Genomic DNA, 7,228 nt, shown 5'->3' on the forward strand with positions numbered 1-7,228 from the left:
TTTTCTCATTGTGCTGGTGGAGGATCGTAGTTGGAGTGACCTACGCAGGGGTTCTCAACCTTTCTGCTGCCAAGGCACCCCTGTGTCCAATAAAATATTCCAGGGCACCCCTACATACGATAAAGACTTTTCCGGTCCTGTCTTTTTTGCTACAATGATGACAAAAGTGCTTGTTTTCAAAATAACGTTTATTTAACCCATTGAAACCGGGAAACACATTTGTGTGTATATGCAGGCTATATAATGCATTATTAGCAGGCGTTTCAGGTCTAAATGTATAAATAAATATAGCAATAGTGTGACAATTTCTTTTTTAAATACAGAAAAGGATCACTAACGTGCTATCTGTTGCAGCTGCACTGTTTTCCAAAAAATAATAACTAGTGTGACCATTTCTCAAAAATCAAAGGATCACCAAGTTACCATTTCTCAAAAAATATAAATAAATTCAGAAAATAAGCACCTGTGGACATTTCTAGCTCGGAGCGAGGTCTGCTGCTGCTGCTGGCTAATAATACTGTCAATACGTGGGGAGATCGACGACAAGGCAACACGCATGTCATCCTCAAGGCTCAACTTGGCCCTATATTTTGTTTTCAGAGCTGTCATGGATGAAAAGCCAGCTTCACACAAATATGTGGTGCTGAATGGTATCAACACCTTAAGTGCTGCATGAATGAATGAATGAAAACTTTATTTAACAGATTGCAGAATGGGTACAATACAGTACGGCTCAAGACACACAATTGTTAAGGGGATGCAGACCAGAGAAAGACGTTTGTCTTGTTTACATCAGGGTCCCCCATTCGCGAGTTACTTGGTACTCAGCACCACACTCTGACCAAAATGTTTCCAGGGGCACTTCACCGAAACGAGCTCTCCAGGTGGCATCAGATGATATATTCATTCATTCATTCACATTTTGTATCATAATAATCATAACACAGCGGCTGATACACTCACGTGTTCGCCGTCGGTAGCACTTTTCAGAAGCTGTGTGGTCCGGTCTTGAACTTTCCATAATGTGTCTCGATAAGTCCATTTGATTAGATCCAGCACTGAATGCATTTAGTGATTATTATCAATTTTCAATGACGACGATTGCCGATAGCCGCTTTGCATTTCCTTGATAACGGACATAGGACCCGTGATGTCACACGAATGCGACTGGTTGGTAAAAGTAATGACGCCTCCCGCGGACGTTAAGTTGGTGAAGTTATTATTATAAGTCAAGAGCAAGACATTTTGATCGATTTCTTTTTTAGTTCATGTTATTAGATTAGGCAATTATTGTATACACATGAAGCACTAGATATACTATTTGTTTAGTTAAATAGTTGTCATTCTATATTTTTTAAGAAACATTCCCAGGCATCTCGCACCCCTGTCGCACCCCTGTTGAGAACCGCTGACCTACAGTATACACTGTACAGGTATGTACCTCTTTTGTCCCTCCCCTGATGTGCAGGTGTGCAGGTTATGTTTAGCACTGATTCTTGAGAGTTGGGACAAAACATGTCCTACATAGAAAAGTCTAATTTATATAAAAAAGAAAGAAATTCATAATGATTGACATACTCACAAAGTTACATCTAAAGGTATTGTGTATACTGATGTTATGTTTTAGCACATATATTTGTTTTTTGGGGGATATTTGTTTAAATGTATAATCTGTGGTTAGAAGCTCCCATGTTAATTATCTTGTCCTCAGCAAGGGGTCAGATTATTGACCAGCCCAAAAAAGCTTGAAAGACCTCTCCACTTGTGAAAACATACATATCAAATCAAAGATAATGGTTATACATGTATAAAACAATGCATGCCATGAAACTCAAATAATATTGCCCATAAAAATCTACCTATCAAAGAGATAGCATGGCTAGCTCTATCCCTGAGTAATAATAATAATAATTCATTTAATTTATATAGCGCTGTGGTGAATGCAACACTACCACACATGGTCTGGTAAGTTTTACACGTTTTGATATTTTAGACAAACAATGTCAATATTCCGATGGTCACAGCTGGAACATGTCAACACCGTCTCTCCGTTATTATACTTTTAAAAAAACAATAGTGGATTGAATTCAAGTGTTTCAGTGAGATTATTAAGACAGCTAGCAACTGCCAAAAAACTAGCTAGCTGCAATGCACAATACAGGCTTGGAGGGAAAATGTGTGCCCTTTTGTCAACTCCGTCAGACGTCAACTCCATCAGATTGTGTGTCTGACGGAGTTGACGTGTAAGCTGATGGAGTTGACAAATCCATCAATAACCTCATAATATGCTATTATTATACTATTTTTGAACATGGTAAAGGATTTAAATGTTATTTCAGAGTTTTATCTGCACAGAAGTGTGCATATAATAGCATGCATCAGAGCATGGGCAGGCTGTGGTCTGCTTATTGAATAATTGTCTTACTTTCCCAGCACATGTGTTAATAAATAAATATAAATATATCACTTGTCTACGTTGATTGATTGATTGATGTAAAATATGGTGCAGTGTGTAGTTTTCACTACCAAACATCTACACTCTTGCCTCTTATAGAGCGGGGAAGGAGTTCCATGTTGCCCTTTCATATCCCAGAAGGGATACAAGACAGAAGAAAACAGTTATTCTTGTTATTATACTGTTTACTTAGATCATCAGAGCAAAGGTGCACGGTGGTAAACTGTGGATATTTGTTAGGTTTTAGTGAGTTTTTCCTTACCTTCGCGTGGGGTATGTCTGGGAGTGCTTGCATTCTTTCATTTATTTGCATTTATTTTAAATTTGTTGGACCTTATGGTGTTCTTGTTCTGTTCTTGACTTATTGTTATGTTTCTTCTTGACTTGTTTAAAGAAGACGTGTCCGGCCCATGGGGACATTAAAGTGTGTTGTCGGGCCTTACAAATAAATTTGATTTGATTTCATCTTAATATCTTTATAATAATTCTTAATATAGGACTGGTTCATGCGTGTCTAGATTGCTGCATCATCCTTTCTCTGACTTTCCATCCATAGTATAATACATTATGGTATGGAGTGATCAACAGGATAATTCTTTGCTAGTCAGTTGTCACAATCTTATCAGTTGTAATTAAGGCTGTCAAAGTTAACACGGTATTAACGCGTTATCGCCCGATTCTATTAACGCCACAATTTTTTTTAACTCACGATTAACTTTTAAGATTATTATTATTTTTGTATTACTAGACTTCACTCAGGTGTATTATTGATGCTCTCATTGATACTATGTTTGTTTCTGAAGTGTGTGTGTGTCACTCTGTTTTGAATTTGATGCAAATTTGCAATGCATGAGGGTCATCCTTTTGTGTTAAATGGCTGCATAAAGCAAGCATTTGTTGACTCATGTTGATAAGATTATTAAAACTTGGAACTTGAAAAATATCTGTTTAAGGTAGATAAAAAAAGATATGTTAAAAAAATGCAATTAATTCATGATTAATCACGAGTTAACTATGGACAATCATGCGATTAATCACGATTATATATTTTAATCGATTGACAGCACTAGTTGTAATATACCCTAGGATTATTGGAATGAATGTCTTCTTGAATTTTCTTGAATTTTCTCCCACTGCTTCCACTGAACATGGATTTTGTCTGCACAAGCCAGTGTGAAGATGTTTGCAACATCTAGTTGTAGAAACTACGCACTGCAGCTTTAACGTCAATCAATCAATCATGTTTAGTAAATAGACACCTGATTTTATAGTCTTATTCTAATACATTTTCATGACTTTTGTATTATAGGAAAGCATGGCTAGACAGAAATTGTCAGTTGAGGAGCGAAGGAGAAGAAATAGAGAGTACCAATGAAAGAGAAGAGAAGAATTACACAGTGACGAAGAGAGCAAACATGTCATGCAAGAGCAGGAAAGACAAAGGTGGAAAAAGAGGGTTCAAGACAAAAAAGTAATAGAAATAGACAAGATGGGAGACAGGGCACAGAGGTATCGGAGAAAATATTGGAGAGAGGTCCAGAAAAGGTGCAGATAGAAAAGGTCCTGTGAAGGTGCAGTGCTGGAGGCAGACACCCCCCCAGATCAGGATATTCTAGATAACAATGCCAGACAGCGCAGAGAGTCTCTCAGACAGGAACAGAAACAAAGTAAAACACAAAAAAGACATTCAAGAGAAATACAAACTTTAAAAGAGAAGATTACAAATGTAACAAAGCAACAAAACAACCTGAGAAAAACAATAATGTGCTGAAAAAAGGCTACAAATACTGTACATCACCACTGGACTCTCCAGGCACGGAAACAAAGAATATGCTATCAGGAAGCAAAGTAAGGAATCAGAAAATCCAAAAGGCCCTGCTATTCCACCACATCCTCAGAAGAGAGCTGAAGACAAACAAACAAACTCCTGGCCCACGGCGCCAAAAACCAGCACTGAGTGTGTCATCTGGCACGATTCTTAAAAAGTATCGTCTTCTTCAACAAATGAAAGACTTTGGCATGTGGCAACATTAACCAAATGTTTTCTTGCACCACGGGACCACCAGGTTAGTCAGTGATAAAAATAAACATGCTAGCTAGCTAACATAGCTAATGTTACCATGCATCATCATCATCCCCAGTCACTTTTTTCCCCCATAAATCTTTTATTCAACTTCAGTCCTGATCATTACATTTTAATTTAAAAATGTTCTTGTAATGTCAGATTAAAAATGAAATACTCTAACTTTTCTGATAAGAGTTGTTATGTCTGACATTACAAAAACAAAAAATCCATCAAAATCAGTGTTGTTGCTAATCATTGACACATGATGATTATAACAATTATTAGCCTGTAATAATCCCCCCCAGAAAAATCCACTTTGCATATATTAAAATATTAACATATTAACACAAATATTTAAATGTGTGTGTTTTTTTAACAATCATTTGTGATGCCATCACAAACAATGGCATTTAAAGGGTAAACATTTTAAAAGTCCTGCACCAGCATGCAGGGAATTAAAGGGGCTATGCACTGCTATTCCTAGCACTATTTGGGCAACTTTACACAATTCCTGTTAGTCTATTGAAGACATTTGTAATTTTTTTTCAAAAAAATTCATTGTTTTATATTTCTAATCAAGTACTCGAAACCATCATTTTTCAGCCTCGAGAAATCAGGCTGTTATGGCCTGGCTCCGCCCATAAGCACTTTGAGTGACAGTCAGACCACAGTCTGCACTGGTAGAGGGAGGGAGGGAGGGGGGGGGGGAAGAGAGAGAGAGTTCAGTTCAGTTCAGAGTTTTTATTTGCCACATGGAATAATACAATCATAGTTTCTTCATTAAAAAATCATAAATAGTCATTCCATGGACAAAAGGAGCAGGAAGAAGAATAAATCTTATAGTATATAGTTACCTGCCCCTTATTCCTAAACTAACATGTATTTTCTTAATGGTCGGCGTATAATTTACACAAATAATCATTTATACCATGAGAGAGAGAGAGAGAGAGAGAGAGAGAGAGAGAGAGAGAGAGAGAGAGAGAGAGAGAGAGAGAGAGAAAGAGAGAGAAGCCCCTCCCTCTCTCTTCCTTTTTTTCTTTCTATCACTCTCCCGTTTGGAGGTGTGTGTCGCGCGGACCTCCGTGCGGCAGGTCCCCCCCCCCCCCCAAGTGCCCCCTCTCTCTCCCTCCCTCCCTCTCTCTTCCTTTTTTTCTTTCTATCACTCTCCCGTTCGGAGGTGTGTGTCGCGCGGACCTCCGTGCGGCAGGTCCCCCCCCCCCCAAGTGCCCCCTCTCTCTCCCTCCCTCCCTCTCTCTTCCTTTTTTTCTTTCTATCACTCTCCCGTTCGGAGGTGTGTGTCGCGCGGACCTCCGTGCGGCAGGTCCCCCCCCCCCCCAAGTGCCCCCTCTCTCTCCCTCCCTCCCTCTCTCTTCCTTTCTCTCGGCTCCCTCTCGGCTCTCTCTTCCTCTCGGCCCCGCAGCCCCACTCGCTGTCTAGTCTAGGTAGAATGGGGGCGGGCATTAGCTCCAACCACAGAGCCAATCGCATCACTGTGTCTATCCACAGCGCCCAGTGACGTGCTCAGGGACTTCAAATCAAAATGACCCGATTTACTAGAGGCACAGAGGGGGTGGGCTGAAACGGAGCAATTCGCCAATATGGTATTTAGACCCTAAAACACATTGATACGAACTCCTATTACTATAATACAATGCTAGAGACTGAAAAATGACATTTATAATGCATGGGACCTTTAAGTCTTTGTAACAAAAATCTTCCTGGTGGGGGACCCCCAGACCCCCTGCTTAAAAATTTGCCTGACTTGGGCTATATTTCGCACTATATTTCCTGGCCTGAATAATTCCCCCAGTCCGGCCCTGCGAAGGGGTGAAAAATTGTCAAATCTGCCATTTTTAAATCCAAAATGATGTAAGTTAGAGTTATCATATCCGAAAATGTTTCCTATATTTTAATTCCCCACAAGAAACACATATTTTAGACACCCCTCATGTTAAGATTTCTTTAAAATTCATGTTTGCACAAAAGTATGGCCCGCCCTAATATGATGACCACTGGTGGCTAGCCAAGATCATCGATGTGGATACCAACAAGATGTAAAAGTGGAATTTCTGCATCCCCATGGTCCAACAGAAAAGGTTCCGTTTCTGCCCAGTTCAAGACATCATAGTGAAACTAATCGGAAATGTAGAAGGAAACGAAGAGGAGAAGTGCAGGGTGAGAAAGTGGAGATCAGGAAGTTGGGTAGATGAAAACAGGGACGAGAAGAAGGGGTCCAGCGGTCTCCATTACTGTTTTTGTTGTTGGAAACAGTGCATTTTGTAATAGTTGGAAACAGTGTATGTAAAGTTTATTGTTATTACAATTGAGTTAACAAAATGTTCAGTATAAGACAAGGAGTTATTAGTTCTTATCATTGTCACTTCCATCTGTTTAAAAAAATACATGTGTTCATTTATCAGAGATGCATATACAATTTTGTCAACTCTGTCAGTTTCTCGTCAACACCGTCAGATCTTTGTCAACACCGTCAGATGTTTGTTTTTGTTAATTCTGTGGAAAATACAAATTCCTTCTTCAGTTTATGTTGTTTAAGTAATAAAGGAGCATCAGATCTTCATCCTCTTGTCTTATTTACTTAATGATCTTTTTTTTTATCATATCAAAATTAAAAACAAAGTTTGAAAATGCAAATATTTCTAAATCTGGGTTTTCAGAATAGTGTGAAATTACACCTGAGGTTTATATAT

The sequence above is a fragment of the Notolepis coatsorum genome (genome assembly GCF_963971535.1).
Source record: "Notolepis coatsorum genome assembly, chromosome: 2".
In the NCBI taxonomy this organism is placed as follows: domain Eukaryota; kingdom Metazoa; phylum Chordata; class Actinopteri; order Aulopiformes; family Paralepididae; genus Notolepis; species Notolepis coatsorum.